The following is a 15,183-nucleotide window of genomic DNA, read 5'->3' on the forward strand; positions in this document are numbered from 1 at the left end:
TTAGAGATCGCCTACAGCCACATCACCCTGAAAGCGCCCGATCTCGTCTGATCTCGGAGGCTAAGCAGGGTCGGGCCTGGTTAGTACCTGGATGGGAGACCGCCTGGGAATACCAGGTGCCGTAGGCTTCTTTTTTTGGGGGGGCGTTCTGGACTTGCCCTGTTTTTTTTCCTCGTTTCCCATCTTGGCGCCGCCAAGGTCAAGAGGGTTGAGCGTGCCGTTAGAGATCACCTACGGCCACATCACCCTGAAAGCGCCCGATCTCGTCTGATCTCGGAGGCTAAGCAGGGTCGGGCCTGGTTAGTACCTGGATGGGAGACTGCCTGGGAATACCAGGTGCCGTAGGCTTCTTTTTTTCTTGGATTTCTGGACTTGCCCTGTTTTTTTTCCTCGTTTCCCATCTTGGCGCCGCCAAGGTCAAGAGGGTTGATTTGCCGTTAGAGATCGCCTACGGCCACATCACCCTGAAAGCGCCCGATCTCGTCTGATCTCGGAGGCTAAGCAGGGTCGGGCCTGGTTAGTACCTGGATGGGAGACCGCCTGGGAATACCAGGTGCCGTAGGCTTCTTTTTTTCTTGGAGTTCTGGACTTGCCCTGTTTTTTTCCTCGTTTCCCATCTTGGTGCCGCCAAAGTCAAGAGGGTTGAGCGTGCCGTAAGAGATCGCCTACGGCCACATCACCCTGAAAGCGCCCGATCTCGTCTGATCTCGGAGGCTAAGCAGGGTCGGGCCTGGTTAGTACCTGGATGGGAGACCGCCTGGGAATATCAGGTGCCGTAGGCTTCTTTTTTTCTTGGAGTTCTGGACTTGCCCTGTTTTTTTTCCTCGTTTCCCATCTTGGCGCCGCCAAGGTCAAGAGGGTTGAGCGTGCCGTTAGAGATCGCCTACGGCCACATCACCCTGAAAGCGCCCGATCTCGTCTGATCTCGGAGGCTAAGCAGGGTCGGGCCTGGTTAGTACCTGGGTGGGAGACCGCCTGGGAATACCAGGTGCCGTAGGCTTCTTTTTTTCTTGGAGTTCTGGACTTGCCCTGTTTTTTTTCCTCGTTTCCCATCTTGGCGCCGCCAAGGTCAAGAGGGTTGAGCGTGCCGTTAGAGATCGCCAACGGCCACATCACCCTGAAAGCGCCCGATCTCGTCTGATCTCGGAGGCTAAGCAGGGTCGGGCCTGGTTAGTACCTGGATGGGAGACCGCCTGGGAATACCAGGTGCCGTAGGCTTCTTTTTTTTGGGGGCGTTCTGGACTTGCCCTGTTTTTTTTCCTCGTTTCCCATCTTGGCGCCGCCAAGGTCAAGAGGGTTGAGCGTGCCGTTAGAGATCGCCTACAACCACATCACCCTGAAAGCGCCCGATCTCGTCTGATCTCGGAGGCTAAGCAGGGTCGGGCCTGGTTAATACCTGGATGGGAGACCGCCTGGGAATACCAGGTGCCGTAGGCTTCTTTTTTTCTTGGAGTTCTGGACTTGCCCTGTTTTTTTCCTCGTTTCCCATCTTGGTGCCGCCAAAGTCAAGAGGGTTGAGCGTGCCGTAAGAGATCGCCTACGGCCACATCACCCTGAAAGCGCCCGATCTCGTCTGATCACGGAGGCTAAGCAGGGTCGGGCCTGGTTAGTACCTGGATGGGAGACCGCCTGGGAATACCAGGTGCCGTAGGCTTCTTTTTTTTGGGGGCGTTCTGGACTTGCCCTGTTTTTTTTCCTCGTTTCCCATCTTGGCGCCGCCAAGGTCAAGAGGGTTGAGCGTGCCGTTAGAGATCGCCTACGGCCACATCACCCTGAAAGCGCCCGATCTCGTCTGATCTCGGAGGCTAAGCAGGGTCGGGCCTGTTTAGTACCTGGATGGGAGACCGCCTGGGAATACCAGGTGCCGTAGGCTTCTTTTTTTTGGGGGAGTTCTGGACTTGCCCTGTTTTTTTCCTCGTTTCCCATCTTGGCGCCGCCAAGGTCAAGAGGGTTGAGCGTGCCGTTAGAGATCGCCTACGGCCACATTACCCTGAAAGTGCCCGATCTCGTCTGATCTCGGAGGCTAAGCAGGGTCGGGCCTGGTTAGTACCTGGATGGGAGACCGCCTGGGAATACCAGGTGCCGTAGGCTTCTTTTTTTCTTGGAGTTCTGGACTTGCCCTGTTTTTTTTCCTCGTTTCCCATCTTGGCGCCGCCAAGGTCAAGAGGGTTGAGCGTGCCGTTAGAGATCGCCTACGGCCACATCACCCTGAAAGCGCCCGATCTCGTCTGATCTCGGAGGCTAAGCAGGGTCGGGCCTGGTTAGTACCTGGATGGGAGACCGCCTGGGAATACCAGGTGCTGTAGGCTTCTTTTTTTGGGGGGCGTTCTGGACTTGCCCTGTTTTTTTTCCTCGTTTCCCATCTTGGCGCCGCCAAGGTCAAGAGGGTTGAGCGTGCCGTTAGAGATTGCCTACGGCCACATCACCCTGAAAGCACCCGATCTCGTCTGATCTCGGAGGCTAAGCAGGGTCGGGCCTGGTTAGTACCTGGATGGGAGACCGCCTGGGAATACCAGGTGCCGTAGGCTTCTTTTTTTTGGGGGAGTTCTGGACTTGCCCTGTTTTTTTCCTCGTTTCCCATCTTGGCGCCGCCAAGGTCAAGAGGGTTGAGCGTGCCGTTAGAGATCGCCTACGGCCGCATCACCCTGAAAGCGCCCGATCTCGTCTGATCTCGGAGGCTAAGCAGGGTCGGGCCTGGTTAGTACCTGGATGGGAGACCGCCTGGGAATACCAGGTGCCGTAGGCTTCTTTTTTTGGGGGGCGTTCTTGACTTGCCCTGTTTTTTTTCCTCGTTTCCCATCTTGGCGCCGCCAAGGTCAAGAGGGTTGAGCGTGCCGTTAGAGATCGCCTACGGCCACATCACCCTGAAAGCGCCCGATCTCGTCTGATCTCGGAGGCTAAGCAGGGTCGGGCCTGGTTAGTACCTGGATGGGAGACCGCCTGGGAATACCAGTTGCCGTAGGCTTCTTTTTTTCTTGGATTTCTGGACTTGCCCTGTTTTTTTTCCTCGTTTCCCATCTTGGTGCCGCCAAGGTCAAGAGGGTTGAGCGTGCCATTAGAGATCGCCTACGGCCACATCACCCTGAAAGCGCTCGATCTCGTCTGATCTCGGAGGCTAAGCAGGGTCGGGCCTGGTTAGTACCTGAATGGGAGACCGCCTGGGAATACCAGGTGCCGTAGGCTTCTTTTTTTCTTGGAGTTCTGGACTTGCCCTGTTTTTTTCCTCGTTTCCCATCTTGGTGCCGCCAAAGTCAAGAGGGTTGAGCGTGCCGTAAGAGATCGCCTACGGCCACATCACCCTGAAAGCGTCTGATCTCGGAGGCTAAGCAGGGTCGGGCCTGGTTAGTACCTGGATGGGAGACCGCCTGGGAATACCAGGTGCCGTAGGCTTCTTTTTTTTGGGGGAGTTCTGGACTTGCCCTGTTTTTTTCCTCGTTTCCCATCTTGGCGCCGCCAAGGTCAAGAGGGTTGAGCGTGCCGCTAGAGATCGCCTACGGCCACATCACCCTGAAAGCACCCGATCTCGTCTGATCTCGGAGGCTAAGCAGGGTCGGGCCTGGTTAGTACCTGGATGGGAGACCGCCTGGGAATACCAGGTGCCGTAGGCTTCTTTTTTTTGGGGGAGTTCTGGACTTGCCCTGTTTTTTTTCCTCGTTTCCCATCTTGGCGCCGCCAAGGTCAAGAGGGTTGAGCGTGCCGTTAGAGATCGCCTACGGCCACATCACCCTGAAAGCGCCCGATCTCGTCTGATCTCGGAGGCTAAGCAGGGTCGGGCCTGGTTAGTACCTGGATGGGAGACCGCCTGGGAATACCAGGTGCCGTAGGCTTCTTTTTTTGGGGGGCGTTCTGGACTTGCCCTGTTTTTTTCCTCGTTTCCCATCTTGGCGCCGCCAAGGTCAAGAGGGTTGAGCGTGCCGTTAGAGATCGCCTACGGCCACATCACCCTGAAAGCGCCCGATCTCGTCTGATCTCGGAGGATAAGCAGGGTCGGGCCTGGTTAGTACCTGGATGGGAGACCGCCTGGGAATACCAGGTGCCGTAGGCTTCTTTTTTTGGGGGGCGTTCTGGACTTGCCCTGTTTTTTTTCCTCGTTTCCCATCTTGGCGCCGCCAAGGTCAAGAGGGTTGAGCGTGCGGTTAGAGATCGCCTACGGCCACATCACCCTGAAAGCGCCCGATCTCGTCTGATCTCGGAGGCTAAGCAGGGTCGGGCCTGGTTAGTACCTGGATGGGAGACCGCCTGGGAATACCAGGTGCCGTAGGCTTCTTTTTTTCTTGGATTTCTGGACTTGCCCTGTTTTTTTTCCTCGTTTCCCATCTTGGCGCCGCCAAGGTCAAGAGGGTTGAGCGTGCCGTTAGAGATCGCCTACGGCCACATCACCCTGAAAGCGCCCGATCTCGTCTGATCTCGGAGGCTAAGCAGGGTCGGGCCTGGTTAGTACCTGGATGGGAGACCGCCTGGGAATACCAGGTGCCGTAGGCTTCTTTTTTTCTTGGAGTTCTGGACTTGCCCTGTTTTTTTCCTCGTTTCCCATCTTGGTGCCGCCAAAGTCAAGAGGGTTGAGCGTTCCGTAAGAGATCGCCTACGGCCACATCACCCTGAAAGCGCCCGATCTCGTCTGATCTCGGAGGCTAAGCAGGGTCGGGCCTGGTTAGTACCTGGATGGGACACCGCCTGGGAATACCAGGTGCCGTAGGCTTCTTTTTTTCTTGGAGTTCTGGACTTGCCCTGTTTTTTTTCCTCGTTTCCCATCTTGGCGCCGCCAAGGTCAAGAGGGTTGAGCGTGCCGTTAGAGATCGCCTACGGCCACATCACCCTGAAAGCGCCCGATCTCGTCTGATCTCGGAGGCTAAGCAGGGTCGGGCCTGGTTAGTACCTGGATGGGAGACCGCCTGGGAATACCAGGTGCCGTAGGCTTCTTTTTTTCTTGGAGTTCTGGACTTGCCCTGTTTTTTTTCCTCGTTTCCCATCTTGGCGCCGCCAAGGTCAAGAGGGTTGAGCGTGCCGTTAGAGATCGCCTACGGCCACATCACCCTGAAAGCGCCAGATCTTGTCTGATCTCGGAGGCTAAGCAGGGTCGGGCCTGGTTAGTACCTGGATGGGAGACCGCCTGGGAATACCAGGTGCTGTAGGCTTCTTTTTTTGGGGGGCGTTCTGGACTTGCCCTGTTTTTTTTCCTCGTTTCCCATCTTGGCGCCGCCAAGGTCAAGAGGGTTGAGCGTGCCGTTAGAGATTGCCTACGGCCACATCACCCTGAAAGCACCCGATCTCGTCTGATCTCGGAGGCTAAGCAGGGTCGGGCCTGGTTAGTACCTGGATGGGAGACCGCCTGGGAATACCAGGTGCCGTAGGCTTCTTTTTTTTGGGGGAGTTCTGGACTTGCCCTGTTTTTTTCCTCGTTTCCCATCTTGGCGCCGCCAAGGTCAAGAGGGTTGAGCATGCCGTTAGAGATCGCCTACGGCCGCATCACCCTGAAAGCGCCCGATCTCGTCTGATCTTGGAGGCTAAGCAGGGTCGGGCCTGGTTAGTACCTGGATGGGAGACCGCCTGGGAATACCAGGTGCCGTAGGCTTCTTTTTTTGGGGGGCGTTCTTGACTTGCCCTGTTTTTTTTCCTCGTTTCCCATCTTGGCGCCGCCAAGGTCAAGAGGGTTGAGCGTGCCGTTAGAGGTTGCGTACGGCCACATCACCCTGAAAGCGCCCGATCTCGTCTGATCTCGGAGGCTAAGCAGGGTCGGGCCTGGTTAGTACCTGGATGGGAGACCGCCTGGGAATACCAGTTGCCGTAGGCTTCTTTTTTTCTTGGATTTCTGGACTTGCCCTGTTTTTTTTCCTCGTTTCCCATCTTGGCGCCGCCAAGGTCAAGAGGGTTGAGCGTGCCGTTAGAGATCGCCTACGGCCACATCACCCTGAAAGCGCCCGATCTCGTCTGATCTCGGAGGCTAAGCAGGGTCGGGCCTGGTTAGTACCTGAATGGGAGACCGCCTGGGAATACCAGGTGCCGTAGGCTTCTTTTTTTCTTGGAGTTCTGGACTTGCCCTGTTTTTTTCCTCGTTTCCCATCTTGGTGCCGCCAAAGTCAAGAGGGTTGAGCGTGCCGTAAGAGATCGCCTACGGCCACATCACCCTGAAAGCGCCTGATCTCGTCTGATCTCGGAGGCTAAGCAGGGTCGGGCCTGGTTAGTACCTGGATGGGAGACCGCCTGGGAATACCAGGTGCCGTAGGCTTCTTTTTTTTGGGGGAGTTCTGGACTTGCCCTGTTTTTTTCCTCGTTTCCCATCTTGGCGCCGCCAAGGTCAAGAGGGTTGAGCGTGCCGCTAGAGATCGCCTACGGCCACATCACCCTGAAAGCGCCCGATCTCGTCTGATCTCGGAGGCTAAGCAGGGTCGGGCCTGGTTAGTACCTGGATGGGAGACCGCCTGGGAATACCAGGTGCCGTAGGCTTCTTTTTTTGGGGGGCGTTCTGGACTTGCCCTGTTTTTTTTCCTCGTTTCCCATCTTGGCGCCGCCAAGGTCAAGAGGGTTGAGCGTGCCGTTAGAGATCGCCTACGGCCACATCACCCTGAAAGCGCCCGATCTCGTCTGATCTCGGAGGATAAGCAGGGTCGGGCCTGGTTAGTACCTGGATGGGAGACCGCCTGGGAATACCAGGTGCCGTAGGCTTCTTTTTTTGGGGGGCGTTCTGGACTTGCCCTGTTTTTTTTCCTCGTTTCCCATCTTGGCGCCGCCAAGGTCAAGAGGGTTGAGCGTGCCGTTAGAGATCGCCTACGGCCACATCACCCTGAAAGCGCCCGATCTCGTCTGATCTCGGAGGCTAAGCAGGGTCGGGCCTGGTTAGTACCTGGATGGGAGACCGCCTGGGAATACCAGGTGCCGTAGGCTTCTTTTTTTCTTGGATTTCTGGACTTGCCCTGTTTTTTTTCCTCGTTTCCCATCTTGGCGCCGCCAAGGTCAAGAGGGTTGAGCGTGCCGTTAGAGATCGCCTACGGCCACATCACCCTGAAAGCGCCCGATCTCGTCTGATCTCGGAGGCTAAGCAGGGTCGGGCCTGGTTAGTACCTGGATGGGAGACCGCCTGGGAATACCAGGTGCCGTAGGCTTCTTTTTTTCTTGGAGTTCTGGACTTGCCCTGTTTTTTTCCTCGTTTCCCATCTTGGTGCCGCCAAAGTCAAGAGGGTTGAGCGTGCCGTAAGAGATCGCCTACGGCCACATCACCCTGAAAGCGCCCGATCTCGTCTGATCTCGGAGGCTAAGCAGGGTCGGGCCTGGTTAGTACCTGGATGGGAGACCGCCTGGGAATACCAGGTGCCGTAGGCTTCTTTTTTTCTTGGAGTTCTGGACTTGCCCTGTTTTTTTTCCTCGTTTCCCATCTTGGCGCCGCCAAGGTCAAGAGGGTTGAGCGTGCCGTTAGAGATCGCCTACGGCCACATCACCCTGAAAGCGCCCGATCTCGTCTGATCTCGGAGGCTAAGTAGGGTCGGGCCTGGTTAGTACCTGGATGGGAGACCGCCTGGGAATACCAGGTGCCGTAGGCTTCTTTTTTTCTTGGAGTTCTGGACTTGCCCTGTTTTTTTTCCTCGTTTCCCATCTTGGCGCCGCCAAGGTCAAGAGGGTTGAGCGTGCCGTTAGAGATCGCCTACGGCCACATCACCCTGAAAGCGCCCGATCTCGTCTGATCTCGGAGGCTAAGCAGGGTCGGGCCTGGTTAGTACCTGGATGGGAGACCGCCTGGGAATACCAGGTGCCGTAGGCTTCTTTTTTTGGGGGGCGTTCTGGACTTGCCCTGTTTTTTTTCCTCGTTTCCCATCTTGGCGCCGCCAAGGTCAAGAGGGTTGAGCGTGCCGTTAGAGATCGCCTACGGCCACATCACCCTGAAAGCGCCCGATCTCGTCTGATCTCGGAGGCTAAGCAGGGTCGGGCCTGGTTAGTACCTGGATGGGAGACCGCCTGGGAATACCAGGTGCCGTAGGCTTCTTTTTTTTGGGGGAGTTCTGGACTTGCCCTGTTTTTTTTCCTCGTTTCCCATCTTGGCGCCGCCAAGGTCAAGAGGGTTGAGCGTGCCGTTAGAGATCGCCTACGGCCACATCACCCTGAAAGCGCCCGATCTCGTCTGATCTCGGAGGCTAAGCAGGGTCGGGCCTGGTTAGTACCTGGATGGGAGACCGCCTGGGAATACCAGGTGCCGTAGGCTTCTTTTTTTCTTGGAGTTCTGGACTTGCCCTGTTTTTTTCCTCGTTTCCCATCTTGGTGCCGCCAAAGTCAAGAGGGTTGAGCGTGCCGTAAGAGATCGCCTACGGCCACATCACCCTGAAAGCGCCCGATCTCGTCTGATCTCGGAGGCTAAGCAGGGTCGGGCCTGGTTAGTACCTGGATGGGAGACCGCCTGGGAATACCAGGTGCCGTAGGCTTCTTTTTTTTGGGGGAGATCTGGACTTGCCCTGTTTTTTTCCTCGTTTCCCATCTTGGCGCCGCCAAGGTCAAGAGGGTTGAGCGTGCCGTTAGAGATCGCCTACGGCCACATCACCCTGAAAGCGCCCGATCTCGTCTGATCTCGGAGGCTAAGCAGGGTCGGGCCTGGTTAGTACATGGATGGGAGACCGCCTGGGAATACAAGGTGCCGTAGGCTTCTTTTTTTTGGGGGAGTTCTGGACTTGCCCTGTTTTTTTTCCTCGTTTCCCATCTTGGCGCCGCCAAGGTCAAGAGGGTTGAGCATGCAGTTAGAGATCGCCTACGGCCACATCACCCTGAAAGCGCCCGATCTCGTCTGATCTCGGAGGCTAAGCAGGGTTGGGCCTGGTTAGTACCTGGATGGGAGACCGCCTGGGAATACCAGGTGCCGTATGCTTCTTTTTTTCTTGGAGTTCTGGACTTGCCCTGTTTTTTTCCTCGTTTCCCATCTTGGTGCCGCCAAAGTCAAGAGGGTTGAGCGTGCCGTAAGAGATCGCCTACGGCCACATCACCCTGAAAGCGCCCGATCTCGTCTGATCTCGGAGGCTAAGCAGGGTCGGGCCTGGTTAGTACCTGGATGGGAGACCGCCTGGGAATACCAGGTGCCGTAGGCTTCTTTTTTTCTTGGAGTTCTGGACTTGCCCTGTTTTTTTTCCTCGTTTCCCATCTTGGCGCCGCCAAGGTCAAGAGGGTTGAGCGTGCCGTTAGAGATCGCCTACGGCCACATCACCCTGAAAGCGCCCGATCTCGTCTGATCTCGGAGGCTAAGCAGGGTCGGGCCTGGTTAGTACCTGGATGGGAGACCGCCTGGGAATACCAGGTGCCGTAGGCTTCTTTTTTTCTTGGAGTTCTGGACTTGCCCTGTTTTTTTTCCTCGTTTCCCATCTTGGCGCCGCCAAGGTCAAGAGGGTTGAGCGTGCCGTTCGAGATCGCCTACGGCCACATCACCCTGAAAGCGCCCGATCTCGTCTGATCTCGGAGGCTAAGCAGGGTCGGGCCTGGTTAGTACCTGGATGGGAGACCGCCTGGGAATACCAGGTGCCGTAGGCTTCTTTTTTTTGGGGGCGTTCTGGACTTGCCCTGTTTTTTTTCCTCGTTTCCCATCTTGGCGCCGCCAAGGTCAAGAGGGTTGAGCGTGCCGTTAGAGATCGCCTACGGCCACATCACCCTGAAAGCGCCCGATCTCGTCTGATCTCGGAGGCTAAGCAGGGTCGGGCCTGGTTAGTACCTGGATGGGAGACCGCCTGGGAATACCAGGTGCCGTAGGCTTCTTTTTTTTGGGGGAGTTCTGGACTTGCCCTGTTTTTTTCCTCGTTTCCCATCTTGGCGCCGCCAAGGTCAAGAGGGTTGAGCGTGCCGTTAGAGATCGCCTACGGCCACATCACCCTGAAAGCGCCCGATCTCGTCTGATCTCGCGAGGCTAAGCAGGGTCGGGCCTGGTTAGTACCTGGATGGGAGACCGCCTGGGAATACCAGGTGCCGTAGGCTTCTTTTTTTCTTGGAGTTCTGGACTTGCCCTGTTTTTTTTCCTCGTTTCCCATCTTGGCGCCGCCAAGGTCAAGTGGGTTGAGCGTGCCGTTAGAGATCGCCTACGGCCACATCACCCTGAAAGCGCCCGATCTCGTCTGATCTCGGAGGCTAAGCAGGGTCGGGCCTGGTTAGTATCTGGATGGGAGACCGCCTGGGAATACCAGGTGCCGTAGGCTTCTTTTTTTCTTGGATTTCTGGACTTGCCCTGTTTTTTTTCCTCGTTTCCCATCTTGGCGCCGCCAAGGTCAAGAGGGTTGAGCGTGCCGTTAGAGATCGCCTACGGCCACATCACCCTGAAAGCGCCCGATCTCGTCTGATCTCGGAGGCTAAGCAGGGTTGGGCCTGGTTAGTACCTGGATGGGAGACCGCCTGGGAATACCAGGTGCCGTAGGCTTCTTTTTTTCTTGGAGTTCTGGACTTGCCCTGTTTTTTTCCTCGTTTCCCATCTTGGTGCCGCCAAAGTCAAGAGGGTTGAGCGTGCCGTTAGAGATCGCCTACGGCCACATCACCCTGAAAGCGCCCGATCTCGTCTGATCTCGGAGGCTAAGCAGGGTCGGGCCTGGTTAGTACCTGGATGGGAGACCGCCTGGGAATACCAGGTGCCGTAGGCTTCTTTTTTTCTTGGATTTCTGGACTTGCCCTGTTTTTTTTCCTCGTTTCCCATCTTGGCGCCGCCAAGGTCAAGAGGGTTGAGCGTGCCGTTAGAGATCGCCTACGGCCACATCACCCTGAAAGCGCCCGATCTCGTCTGATCTCGGAGGCTAAGCAGGGTCGGGCCTGGTTAGTACCTGGATGGGAGACCGCCTGGGAATACCAGGTGCCGTAGGCTTCTTTTTTTCTTGGAGTTCTGGACTTGCCCTGTTTTTTTCCTCGTTTCCCATCTTGGTGCCGCCAAAGTCAAGAGGGTTGAGCGTGCCGTAAGAGATCGCCTACGGCCACATCACCCTAAAAGCGCCCGATCTCGTTTGATCTCGGAGGCTAAGCAGGGTCGGGCCTGGTTAGTACCTGGATGGGAGACCGCCTGGGAATACCAGGTGCCGTAGGCTTCTTTTTTTGGGGGGAATTCTGGACTTGCCCTGTTTTTTTCCTCGTTTCTCATCTTGGCGCCGCCAAGGTCAAGAGGGTTGAGCGTGCCGTTAGAGATCGCCTACGGCCACATCACCCTGAAAGCGCCCGATCTCGTTTGATCTCGGAGGCTAAGCAGGGTCGGGCCTGGTTAGTACCTGGATGGGAGACCGCCTGGGAATACCAGGTGCCGTAGGCTTCTTTTTTTTGGGGGAGTTCTGGACTTGCCCTGTTTTTTTTCCTCGTTTCCCATCTTGGCGCCGCCAAGGTCAAGAGGGTTGAGCGTGCCGTTAGAGATCGCCTACGGCCACATCACCCTGAAAGCGCCCGATCTCGTCTGATCTCGGAGGCTAAGCAGGGTCGGGCCTGGTTAGTACCTGGATGGGAGACCGCCTGGGAATACCAGGTGCCGTAGGCTTCTTTTTTTGGGGGGCGTTCTGGACTTGCCCTGTTTTTTTTCCTCGTTTCCCATCTTGGCGCCGCCAAGGTCAAGAGGGTTGAGCGTGCCGTTAGAGATCGCCTACGGCCACATCACCCTGAAAGCGCCCGATCTCGTCTGATCTCGGAGGCTAAGCAGGGTCGGGCCTGGTTAGTACCTGGATGGGAGACCGCCTGGGAATACCAGGTGCCGTAGGCTTCTTTTTTTCTTGGATTTCTGGACTTGCCCTGTTTTTTTTCCTCGTTTCCCATCTTGGCGCCGCCAAGGTCAAGAGGGTTGAGCGTGCCGTTAGAGATCGCCTACGGCCACATCACCCTGAAAGCGCCCGATCTCGTCTGATCTCGGAGGCTAAGCAGGGTCGGGCCTGGTTAGTACCTGGATGGGAGACCGCCTGGGAATACCAGGTGCCGTAGGCTTCTTTTTTTCTTGGAGTTCTGGACTTGCCCTGTTTTTTTCCTCGTTTCCCATCTTGGTGCCGCCAAAGTCAAGAGGGTTGAGCGTGCCGTAAGAGATCGCCTACGGCCACATCACCCTGAAAGCGCCCGATCTCGTCTGATCTCGGAGGCTAAGCAGGGTCGGGCCTGGTTAGTACCTGGATGGGAGACCGCCTGGGAATACCAGGTGCCGTAGGCTTTTTTATTTTTTTGGGGGAGTTCTGGACTTGCCCTGTTTTTTTCCTCGTTTCCCATCTTGGCGCCGCCAAGGTCAAGAGGGTTGAGCGTGCCGTTAGAGATCGCCTACGGCCACATCACCCTGAAAGCGCCCGATCTCGTCTGATCTCGGAGGCTAAGCAGGGTCGGGCCTGGTTAGTACCTGGATGGGAGACCGCCTGGGAATACCAGGTGCCGTAGGCTTCTTTTTTTGGGGGGAGTTCTGGACTTGCCCTGTTTTTTTTCCTCGTTTCCCATCTTGGCGCCGCCAAGGTCAAGAGGGTTGAGCGTGCCGTTAGAGATCGCCTACGGCCACATCACCCTGAAAGCGCCCGATCTCGTCTGATCTCGGAGGCTAAGCAGGGTCGGGCCTGGTTAGTACCTGGATGGGAGACCGCCTGGGAATACCAGGTGCCGTAGGCTTCTTTTTTTCTTGGAGTTCTGGACTTGCCCTATTTTTTTCCTCGTTTCCCATCTTGGTGCCGCCAAAGTCAAGAGGGTTGAGCGTGCCGTAAGAGATCGCCTACGGCCACATCACCCTGAAAGCGCCCGATCTCGTCTGATCTCGGAGGCTAAGCAGGGTCGGGCCTGGTTACTACCTGGATGGGAGACCGCCTGGGAATACCAGGTGCCGTAGGCTTCTTTTTTTTGGGGGAGTTCTGGACTTGCCCTGTTTTTTTTCCTCGTTTCCCATCTTGGCGCCGCCAAGGTCAAGAGGGTTGAGCGTGCCGTTAGAGATCGCCTACGGCCACATCACCCTGAAAGCGCCCGATCTCGTCTGATACTCGGAGGCTAAGCAGGGTCGGGCCTGGTTAGTACCTGGATGGGAGACCGCCTGGGAATACCAGGTGCCGTAGGCTTCTTTTTTTCTTGGAGTTCTGGACTTGCCCTGTTTTTTTCCTCGTTTCCCATCTTGGTGCCGCCAAAGTCAAGAGGGTTGAGCGTGCCGCAAGAGATCGCCTACGGCCACATCACCCTGAAAGCGCCCGATCTCGTCTGATCTCGGAGGCTAAGCAGGGTCGGGCCTGGTTAGTACCTGGATGGGAGACCGCCTGGGAATACCAGGTGCCGTAGGCTTCTTTTTTTTGGGGGAGTTCTGGACTTGCCCTGTTTTTTTCCTCGTTTCCCATCTTGGCGCCGCCAAGGTCAAGAGGGTTGAGCATGCCGTTAGAGATCGCCTACGGCCACATCACCCTGAAAGCGCCCGATCTCGTCTGATCTCGGAGGCTAAGCAGGGTCGTGCCTGGTTAGTACCTGGATGGGAGACCGCCTGGGAATACCAGGTGCCGTAGGTTTCTTTTTTTCTTGGTTTTCTGGACTTGCCCTGTTTTTTTTCCTCGTTTCCCATCTTGGCGCCGCCAAGGTCAAGAGGGTTGAGCGTGCCGTTAGAGATCGCCTACGGCCACATCACCCTGAAAGCGCCCGATCTCGTCTGATTTCGGAGGCTAAGCAGGGTCGGGCCTGGTTAGTACCTGGATGGGAGACCGCCTGGGAATACCAGGTGCCGTAGGCTTCTTTTTTTCTTGGAGTTCTGGACTTGCCCTGTTTTTTTCCTCGTTTCCCATCTTGGTGCCGCCAAAGTCAAGAGGGTTGAGTGTGCCGTAAGAGATCGCCTACGGCCACATCACCCTGAAAGCGCCCGATCTCGTCTGATCTCGGAGGCTAAGCAGGGTCGGGCCTGGTTAGTACCTGGATGGGAGACCGCCTGGGAATACCAGGTGCCGTAGGCTTCTTTTTTTTGGGGGAGTTCTGGACTTGCCCTGTTTTTTTCCTCGTTTCCCATCTTGGCGCCGCCAAGGTCAAGAGGGTTGAGCGTGCCGTTAGAGATCGCCTACGGCCACATCACCCTGAAAGCGCCCGATCTCGTCTGATCTCGGAGGCTAAGCAGGGTCGGGCCTGGTTAGCACCTGGATGGGAGACCGCCTGGGAATACCAGGTGCCGTAGGCTTCTTTTTTTCTTGGAGTTCTGGACTTGCCCTGTTTTTTTCCTCGTTTCCTATCTTGGTGCCGCCAAAGTCAAGAGGGTTGAGCGTGCCGTAAGAGATCGCCTACGGCCACATCACCCTGAAAGCGCCCGATCTCGTCTGATCTCGGAGGCTAAGCAGGGTCGGGCCTGGTTAGTACCTGGATGGGAGACCGCCTGGGAATACCAGGTGCCGTAGGCTTCTTTTTTTTGGGGGAGTTCTGGACTTGCCCTGTTTTTTTCCTCGTTTCCCATCTTGGCGCCGCCAAGGTCAACAGGGTTGAGCGTGCCGTTAGAGATCGCCTACGGCCACATCACCCTGAAAGTGCCTGATCTCGGAGGCTAAGCAGGGTCGGGCCTGGTTAGTACCTGGATGGGAGACCGCCTGGGAATACCAGGTGCCGTAGGCTTCTTTTTTTTGGGGGAGTTCTGGACTTGCCCTGTTTTTTTTCCTCGTTTCCCATCTTGGCGCCGCCAAGGTCAAGAGGGTTGAGCGTACCGTTAGAGATCGCCTACGGCAACATCACCCTGAAAGCGCCCGATCTCGTCTGATCTCGGAGGCTAAGCAGGGTCGGGCCTGGTTAGTACCTGGATGGGAGACCGCCTGGGAATACCAGGTGCCGTAGGCTTCTTTTTTTCTTGGATTTCTGGACTTGCCCTGTTTTTTTTCCTCGTTTCCCATCTTGGCGCCGCCAAGGTCAAGAGGGTTGAGCGTGCCGTTAGAGATCGCCTACGGCCACATCACCCTGAAAGCGCCCGATCTCGTCTGATCTTGGAGGCTAAGCAGGGTCGGACCTGGTTAGTACCTGGATGGGAGACCGCCTGGGAATACCAGGTGCCGTAGGCTTCTTTTTTTCTTGGAGTTCTGGACTTGCCCTGTTTTTTTCCTCGTTTCCCATCTTGGTGCCGCCAAAGTCAAGAGGGTTGAGCGTGCCGTAAGAGATCGCCTACGGCCACATCACCCTGAAAGCGCCCGATCTCGTCTGATCTCGGAGGCTAAGCAGGGTCGGGCCTGGTTAGTACCTGGATGGGAGACCGCCTGGGAATACCAGGTGCCGTAGGCTTCTTTTTTTCTTGGAGTTCTGGAC

At 56.4% G+C, this 15,183-nt stretch overlaps 68 non-coding genes and 2 pseudogenes across 68 annotated transcripts; all 70 read left to right on the plus strand.

Annotated features, from left to right (window-relative positions):
* The first annotated feature begins 9 nt into the window (after positions 1–9).
* LOC141120382 (5S ribosomal RNA) lies at positions 10–128 on the plus strand. Its single transcript, XR_012239705.1, has one exon. It is a non-coding gene; the product is annotated as a 5S ribosomal RNA (ribosomal RNA).
* Positions 129–229: 101 nt separating this feature from the next.
* LOC141120484 (5S ribosomal RNA) lies at positions 230–348 on the plus strand. Its single transcript, XR_012239802.1, has one exon. It is a non-coding gene; the product is annotated as a 5S ribosomal RNA (ribosomal RNA).
* Positions 349–446: 98 nt separating this feature from the next.
* Positions 447–565, plus strand: LOC141118292 (5S ribosomal RNA). Its single transcript, XR_012237673.1, has one exon. It is a non-coding gene; the product is annotated as a 5S ribosomal RNA (ribosomal RNA).
* Positions 566–663: 98 nt separating this feature from the next.
* Positions 664–782, plus strand: LOC141119997 (5S ribosomal RNA). Its single transcript, XR_012239330.1, has one exon. It is a non-coding gene; the product is annotated as a 5S ribosomal RNA (ribosomal RNA).
* A 99-nt stretch (positions 783–881) lies between these two features.
* LOC141119873 (5S ribosomal RNA) lies at positions 882–1,000 on the plus strand. The gene has a single exon (XR_012239207.1). It is a non-coding gene; the product is annotated as a 5S ribosomal RNA (ribosomal RNA).
* Positions 1,001–1,099: 99 nt separating this feature from the next.
* LOC141120079 (5S ribosomal RNA) lies at positions 1,100–1,218 on the plus strand. The gene has a single exon (XR_012239412.1). It is a non-coding gene; the product is annotated as a 5S ribosomal RNA (ribosomal RNA).
* Positions 1,219–1,318: 100 nt separating this feature from the next.
* LOC141120590 (5S ribosomal RNA) lies at positions 1,319–1,437 on the plus strand. The gene has a single exon (XR_012239903.1). It is a non-coding gene; the product is annotated as a 5S ribosomal RNA (ribosomal RNA).
* Positions 1,438–1,535: 98 nt separating this feature from the next.
* LOC141120468 (5S ribosomal RNA) lies at positions 1,536–1,654 on the plus strand. The gene has a single exon (XR_012239787.1). It is a non-coding gene; the product is annotated as a 5S ribosomal RNA (ribosomal RNA).
* Positions 1,655–1,754: 100 nt separating this feature from the next.
* Positions 1,755–1,873, plus strand: LOC141120070 (5S ribosomal RNA). Its single transcript, XR_012239403.1, has one exon. It is a non-coding gene; the product is annotated as a 5S ribosomal RNA (ribosomal RNA).
* Positions 1,874–1,972: 99 nt separating this feature from the next.
* Positions 1,973–2,091, plus strand: LOC141120411 (5S ribosomal RNA). The gene has a single exon (XR_012239733.1). It is a non-coding gene; the product is annotated as a 5S ribosomal RNA (ribosomal RNA).
* Positions 2,092–2,190: 99 nt separating this feature from the next.
* On the plus strand, positions 2,191–2,309 carry LOC141119881 (5S ribosomal RNA). The gene has a single exon (XR_012239214.1). It is a non-coding gene; the product is annotated as a 5S ribosomal RNA (ribosomal RNA).
* Positions 2,310–2,409: 100 nt separating this feature from the next.
* On the plus strand, positions 2,410–2,528 carry LOC141117886 (5S ribosomal RNA). Its single transcript, XR_012237279.1, has one exon. It is a non-coding gene; the product is annotated as a 5S ribosomal RNA (ribosomal RNA).
* A 99-nt stretch (positions 2,529–2,627) lies between these two features.
* Positions 2,628–2,746, plus strand: LOC141120157 (5S ribosomal RNA). Its single transcript, XR_012239484.1, has one exon. It is a non-coding gene; the product is annotated as a 5S ribosomal RNA (ribosomal RNA).
* A 100-nt stretch (positions 2,747–2,846) lies between these two features.
* On the plus strand, positions 2,847–2,965 carry LOC141120477 (5S ribosomal RNA). Its single transcript, XR_012239796.1, has one exon. It is a non-coding gene; the product is annotated as a 5S ribosomal RNA (ribosomal RNA).
* Positions 2,966–3,064: 99 nt separating this feature from the next.
* On the plus strand, positions 3,065–3,183 carry LOC141120299 (5S ribosomal RNA). Its single transcript, XR_012239624.1, has one exon. It is a non-coding gene; the product is annotated as a 5S ribosomal RNA (ribosomal RNA).
* A 98-nt stretch (positions 3,184–3,281) lies between these two features.
* Positions 3,282–3,390, plus strand: LOC141120636 (5S ribosomal RNA; annotated as a pseudogene).
* A 99-nt stretch (positions 3,391–3,489) lies between these two features.
* LOC141118002 (5S ribosomal RNA) lies at positions 3,490–3,608 on the plus strand. The gene has a single exon (XR_012237390.1). It is a non-coding gene; the product is annotated as a 5S ribosomal RNA (ribosomal RNA).
* Positions 3,609–3,708: 100 nt separating this feature from the next.
* LOC141118303 (5S ribosomal RNA) lies at positions 3,709–3,827 on the plus strand. The gene has a single exon (XR_012237684.1). It is a non-coding gene; the product is annotated as a 5S ribosomal RNA (ribosomal RNA).
* A 99-nt stretch (positions 3,828–3,926) lies between these two features.
* LOC141120042 (5S ribosomal RNA) lies at positions 3,927–4,045 on the plus strand. Its single transcript, XR_012239375.1, has one exon. It is a non-coding gene; the product is annotated as a 5S ribosomal RNA (ribosomal RNA).
* A 100-nt stretch (positions 4,046–4,145) lies between these two features.
* LOC141118314 (5S ribosomal RNA) lies at positions 4,146–4,264 on the plus strand. Its single transcript, XR_012237695.1, has one exon. It is a non-coding gene; the product is annotated as a 5S ribosomal RNA (ribosomal RNA).
* A 99-nt stretch (positions 4,265–4,363) lies between these two features.
* Positions 4,364–4,482, plus strand: LOC141118328 (5S ribosomal RNA). The gene has a single exon (XR_012237707.1). It is a non-coding gene; the product is annotated as a 5S ribosomal RNA (ribosomal RNA).
* A 98-nt stretch (positions 4,483–4,580) lies between these two features.
* On the plus strand, positions 4,581–4,699 carry LOC141120110 (5S ribosomal RNA). Its single transcript, XR_012239440.1, has one exon. It is a non-coding gene; the product is annotated as a 5S ribosomal RNA (ribosomal RNA).
* Positions 4,700–4,798: 99 nt separating this feature from the next.
* On the plus strand, positions 4,799–4,917 carry LOC141118340 (5S ribosomal RNA). The gene has a single exon (XR_012237718.1). It is a non-coding gene; the product is annotated as a 5S ribosomal RNA (ribosomal RNA).
* A 99-nt stretch (positions 4,918–5,016) lies between these two features.
* LOC141120565 (5S ribosomal RNA) lies at positions 5,017–5,135 on the plus strand. The gene has a single exon (XR_012239880.1). It is a non-coding gene; the product is annotated as a 5S ribosomal RNA (ribosomal RNA).
* A 100-nt stretch (positions 5,136–5,235) lies between these two features.
* Positions 5,236–5,354, plus strand: LOC141118114 (5S ribosomal RNA). The gene has a single exon (XR_012237501.1). It is a non-coding gene; the product is annotated as a 5S ribosomal RNA (ribosomal RNA).
* A 99-nt stretch (positions 5,355–5,453) lies between these two features.
* Positions 5,454–5,572, plus strand: LOC141120500 (5S ribosomal RNA). The gene has a single exon (XR_012239817.1). It is a non-coding gene; the product is annotated as a 5S ribosomal RNA (ribosomal RNA).
* A 100-nt stretch (positions 5,573–5,672) lies between these two features.
* Positions 5,673–5,791, plus strand: LOC141120580 (5S ribosomal RNA). The gene has a single exon (XR_012239894.1). It is a non-coding gene; the product is annotated as a 5S ribosomal RNA (ribosomal RNA).
* A 99-nt stretch (positions 5,792–5,890) lies between these two features.
* Positions 5,891–6,009, plus strand: LOC141119998 (5S ribosomal RNA). The gene has a single exon (XR_012239331.1). It is a non-coding gene; the product is annotated as a 5S ribosomal RNA (ribosomal RNA).
* Positions 6,010–6,107: 98 nt separating this feature from the next.
* LOC141120083 (5S ribosomal RNA) lies at positions 6,108–6,226 on the plus strand. The gene has a single exon (XR_012239414.1). It is a non-coding gene; the product is annotated as a 5S ribosomal RNA (ribosomal RNA).
* Positions 6,227–6,325: 99 nt separating this feature from the next.
* Positions 6,326–6,444, plus strand: LOC141118352 (5S ribosomal RNA). Its single transcript, XR_012237730.1, has one exon. It is a non-coding gene; the product is annotated as a 5S ribosomal RNA (ribosomal RNA).
* Positions 6,445–6,544: 100 nt separating this feature from the next.
* LOC141120044 (5S ribosomal RNA) lies at positions 6,545–6,663 on the plus strand. Its single transcript, XR_012239377.1, has one exon. It is a non-coding gene; the product is annotated as a 5S ribosomal RNA (ribosomal RNA).
* A 100-nt stretch (positions 6,664–6,763) lies between these two features.
* Positions 6,764–6,882, plus strand: LOC141118363 (5S ribosomal RNA). Its single transcript, XR_012237741.1, has one exon. It is a non-coding gene; the product is annotated as a 5S ribosomal RNA (ribosomal RNA).
* A 99-nt stretch (positions 6,883–6,981) lies between these two features.
* LOC141118374 (5S ribosomal RNA) lies at positions 6,982–7,100 on the plus strand. Its single transcript, XR_012237752.1, has one exon. It is a non-coding gene; the product is annotated as a 5S ribosomal RNA (ribosomal RNA).
* Positions 7,101–7,198: 98 nt separating this feature from the next.
* On the plus strand, positions 7,199–7,317 carry LOC141118386 (5S ribosomal RNA). The gene has a single exon (XR_012237763.1). It is a non-coding gene; the product is annotated as a 5S ribosomal RNA (ribosomal RNA).
* A 99-nt stretch (positions 7,318–7,416) lies between these two features.
* Positions 7,417–7,535, plus strand: LOC141120118 (5S ribosomal RNA). Its single transcript, XR_012239447.1, has one exon. It is a non-coding gene; the product is annotated as a 5S ribosomal RNA (ribosomal RNA).
* Positions 7,536–7,634: 99 nt separating this feature from the next.
* LOC141118398 (5S ribosomal RNA) lies at positions 7,635–7,753 on the plus strand. The gene has a single exon (XR_012237774.1). It is a non-coding gene; the product is annotated as a 5S ribosomal RNA (ribosomal RNA).
* Positions 7,754–7,853: 100 nt separating this feature from the next.
* Positions 7,854–7,972, plus strand: LOC141118409 (5S ribosomal RNA). Its single transcript, XR_012237785.1, has one exon. It is a non-coding gene; the product is annotated as a 5S ribosomal RNA (ribosomal RNA).
* A 100-nt stretch (positions 7,973–8,072) lies between these two features.
* LOC141118421 (5S ribosomal RNA) lies at positions 8,073–8,191 on the plus strand. The gene has a single exon (XR_012237797.1). It is a non-coding gene; the product is annotated as a 5S ribosomal RNA (ribosomal RNA).
* Positions 8,192–8,289: 98 nt separating this feature from the next.
* On the plus strand, positions 8,290–8,408 carry LOC141118432 (5S ribosomal RNA). The gene has a single exon (XR_012237808.1). It is a non-coding gene; the product is annotated as a 5S ribosomal RNA (ribosomal RNA).
* A 99-nt stretch (positions 8,409–8,507) lies between these two features.
* Positions 8,508–8,626, plus strand: LOC141120563 (5S ribosomal RNA). The gene has a single exon (XR_012239878.1). It is a non-coding gene; the product is annotated as a 5S ribosomal RNA (ribosomal RNA).
* Positions 8,627–8,726: 100 nt separating this feature from the next.
* On the plus strand, positions 8,727–8,845 carry LOC141120040 (5S ribosomal RNA). Its single transcript, XR_012239373.1, has one exon. It is a non-coding gene; the product is annotated as a 5S ribosomal RNA (ribosomal RNA).
* Positions 8,846–8,943: 98 nt separating this feature from the next.
* LOC141118443 (5S ribosomal RNA) lies at positions 8,944–9,062 on the plus strand. Its single transcript, XR_012237819.1, has one exon. It is a non-coding gene; the product is annotated as a 5S ribosomal RNA (ribosomal RNA).
* Positions 9,063–9,161: 99 nt separating this feature from the next.
* On the plus strand, positions 9,162–9,280 carry LOC141118455 (5S ribosomal RNA). The gene has a single exon (XR_012237830.1). It is a non-coding gene; the product is annotated as a 5S ribosomal RNA (ribosomal RNA).
* Positions 9,281–9,379: 99 nt separating this feature from the next.
* On the plus strand, positions 9,380–9,498 carry LOC141118468 (5S ribosomal RNA). The gene has a single exon (XR_012237842.1). It is a non-coding gene; the product is annotated as a 5S ribosomal RNA (ribosomal RNA).
* A 100-nt stretch (positions 9,499–9,598) lies between these two features.
* On the plus strand, positions 9,599–9,717 carry LOC141118481 (5S ribosomal RNA). The gene has a single exon (XR_012237853.1). It is a non-coding gene; the product is annotated as a 5S ribosomal RNA (ribosomal RNA).
* A 99-nt stretch (positions 9,718–9,816) lies between these two features.
* On the plus strand, positions 9,817–9,936 carry LOC141120509 (5S ribosomal RNA). Its single transcript, XR_012239826.1, has one exon. It is a non-coding gene; the product is annotated as a 5S ribosomal RNA (ribosomal RNA).
* A 99-nt stretch (positions 9,937–10,035) lies between these two features.
* On the plus strand, positions 10,036–10,154 carry LOC141120183 (5S ribosomal RNA). The gene has a single exon (XR_012239510.1). It is a non-coding gene; the product is annotated as a 5S ribosomal RNA (ribosomal RNA).
* Positions 10,155–10,253: 99 nt separating this feature from the next.
* LOC141120882 (5S ribosomal RNA) lies at positions 10,254–10,372 on the plus strand. The gene has a single exon (XR_012240030.1). It is a non-coding gene; the product is annotated as a 5S ribosomal RNA (ribosomal RNA).
* A 98-nt stretch (positions 10,373–10,470) lies between these two features.
* Positions 10,471–10,589, plus strand: LOC141118492 (5S ribosomal RNA). The gene has a single exon (XR_012237864.1). It is a non-coding gene; the product is annotated as a 5S ribosomal RNA (ribosomal RNA).
* A 99-nt stretch (positions 10,590–10,688) lies between these two features.
* Positions 10,689–10,807, plus strand: LOC141118504 (5S ribosomal RNA). Its single transcript, XR_012237875.1, has one exon. It is a non-coding gene; the product is annotated as a 5S ribosomal RNA (ribosomal RNA).
* Positions 10,808–10,905: 98 nt separating this feature from the next.
* On the plus strand, positions 10,906–11,024 carry LOC141120412 (5S ribosomal RNA). The gene has a single exon (XR_012239734.1). It is a non-coding gene; the product is annotated as a 5S ribosomal RNA (ribosomal RNA).
* A 99-nt stretch (positions 11,025–11,123) lies between these two features.
* Positions 11,124–11,242, plus strand: LOC141119904 (5S ribosomal RNA). Its single transcript, XR_012239237.1, has one exon. It is a non-coding gene; the product is annotated as a 5S ribosomal RNA (ribosomal RNA).
* Positions 11,243–11,342: 100 nt separating this feature from the next.
* On the plus strand, positions 11,343–11,461 carry LOC141118516 (5S ribosomal RNA). Its single transcript, XR_012237886.1, has one exon. It is a non-coding gene; the product is annotated as a 5S ribosomal RNA (ribosomal RNA).
* Positions 11,462–11,561: 100 nt separating this feature from the next.
* LOC141118527 (5S ribosomal RNA) lies at positions 11,562–11,680 on the plus strand. The gene has a single exon (XR_012237897.1). It is a non-coding gene; the product is annotated as a 5S ribosomal RNA (ribosomal RNA).
* A 99-nt stretch (positions 11,681–11,779) lies between these two features.
* Positions 11,780–11,898, plus strand: LOC141118539 (5S ribosomal RNA). Its single transcript, XR_012237909.1, has one exon. It is a non-coding gene; the product is annotated as a 5S ribosomal RNA (ribosomal RNA).
* Positions 11,899–11,996: 98 nt separating this feature from the next.
* Positions 11,997–12,115, plus strand: LOC141118550 (5S ribosomal RNA). Its single transcript, XR_012237920.1, has one exon. It is a non-coding gene; the product is annotated as a 5S ribosomal RNA (ribosomal RNA).
* A 102-nt stretch (positions 12,116–12,217) lies between these two features.
* On the plus strand, positions 12,218–12,336 carry LOC141118562 (5S ribosomal RNA). Its single transcript, XR_012237931.1, has one exon. It is a non-coding gene; the product is annotated as a 5S ribosomal RNA (ribosomal RNA).
* A 100-nt stretch (positions 12,337–12,436) lies between these two features.
* LOC141118573 (5S ribosomal RNA) lies at positions 12,437–12,555 on the plus strand. Its single transcript, XR_012237942.1, has one exon. It is a non-coding gene; the product is annotated as a 5S ribosomal RNA (ribosomal RNA).
* A 98-nt stretch (positions 12,556–12,653) lies between these two features.
* LOC141120345 (5S ribosomal RNA) lies at positions 12,654–12,772 on the plus strand. The gene has a single exon (XR_012239668.1). It is a non-coding gene; the product is annotated as a 5S ribosomal RNA (ribosomal RNA).
* Positions 12,773–12,872: 100 nt separating this feature from the next.
* LOC141120445 (5S ribosomal RNA) lies at positions 12,873–12,992 on the plus strand. Its single transcript, XR_012239765.1, has one exon. It is a non-coding gene; the product is annotated as a 5S ribosomal RNA (ribosomal RNA).
* A 98-nt stretch (positions 12,993–13,090) lies between these two features.
* Positions 13,091–13,209, plus strand: LOC141118587 (5S ribosomal RNA). Its single transcript, XR_012237954.1, has one exon. It is a non-coding gene; the product is annotated as a 5S ribosomal RNA (ribosomal RNA).
* A 99-nt stretch (positions 13,210–13,308) lies between these two features.
* LOC141120280 (5S ribosomal RNA) lies at positions 13,309–13,427 on the plus strand. The gene has a single exon (XR_012239605.1). It is a non-coding gene; the product is annotated as a 5S ribosomal RNA (ribosomal RNA).
* Positions 13,428–13,526: 99 nt separating this feature from the next.
* LOC141120261 (5S ribosomal RNA) lies at positions 13,527–13,645 on the plus strand. The gene has a single exon (XR_012239586.1). It is a non-coding gene; the product is annotated as a 5S ribosomal RNA (ribosomal RNA).
* Positions 13,646–13,743: 98 nt separating this feature from the next.
* Positions 13,744–13,862, plus strand: LOC141118598 (5S ribosomal RNA). Its single transcript, XR_012237965.1, has one exon. It is a non-coding gene; the product is annotated as a 5S ribosomal RNA (ribosomal RNA).
* Positions 13,863–13,961: 99 nt separating this feature from the next.
* Positions 13,962–14,080, plus strand: LOC141120489 (5S ribosomal RNA). Its single transcript, XR_012239807.1, has one exon. It is a non-coding gene; the product is annotated as a 5S ribosomal RNA (ribosomal RNA).
* Positions 14,081–14,178: 98 nt separating this feature from the next.
* On the plus strand, positions 14,179–14,297 carry LOC141118610 (5S ribosomal RNA). The gene has a single exon (XR_012237976.1). It is a non-coding gene; the product is annotated as a 5S ribosomal RNA (ribosomal RNA).
* A 99-nt stretch (positions 14,298–14,396) lies between these two features.
* On the plus strand, positions 14,397–14,505 carry LOC141120629 (5S ribosomal RNA; annotated as a pseudogene).
* Positions 14,506–14,605: 100 nt separating this feature from the next.
* On the plus strand, positions 14,606–14,724 carry LOC141120052 (5S ribosomal RNA). The gene has a single exon (XR_012239385.1). It is a non-coding gene; the product is annotated as a 5S ribosomal RNA (ribosomal RNA).
* Positions 14,725–14,823: 99 nt separating this feature from the next.
* LOC141120471 (5S ribosomal RNA) lies at positions 14,824–14,942 on the plus strand. The gene has a single exon (XR_012239790.1). It is a non-coding gene; the product is annotated as a 5S ribosomal RNA (ribosomal RNA).
* Positions 14,943–15,040: 98 nt separating this feature from the next.
* LOC141118621 (5S ribosomal RNA) lies at positions 15,041–15,159 on the plus strand. The gene has a single exon (XR_012237987.1). It is a non-coding gene; the product is annotated as a 5S ribosomal RNA (ribosomal RNA).
* Positions 15,160–15,183: the final 24 nt, after the last annotated feature.

Source organism: Aquarana catesbeiana, linkage group LG13 (assembly GCF_042186555.1).
Source record: "Aquarana catesbeiana isolate 2022-GZ linkage group LG13, ASM4218655v1, whole genome shotgun sequence".
Classification (NCBI taxonomy): Eukaryota; Metazoa; Chordata; class Amphibia; order Anura; family Ranidae; genus Aquarana; species Aquarana catesbeiana.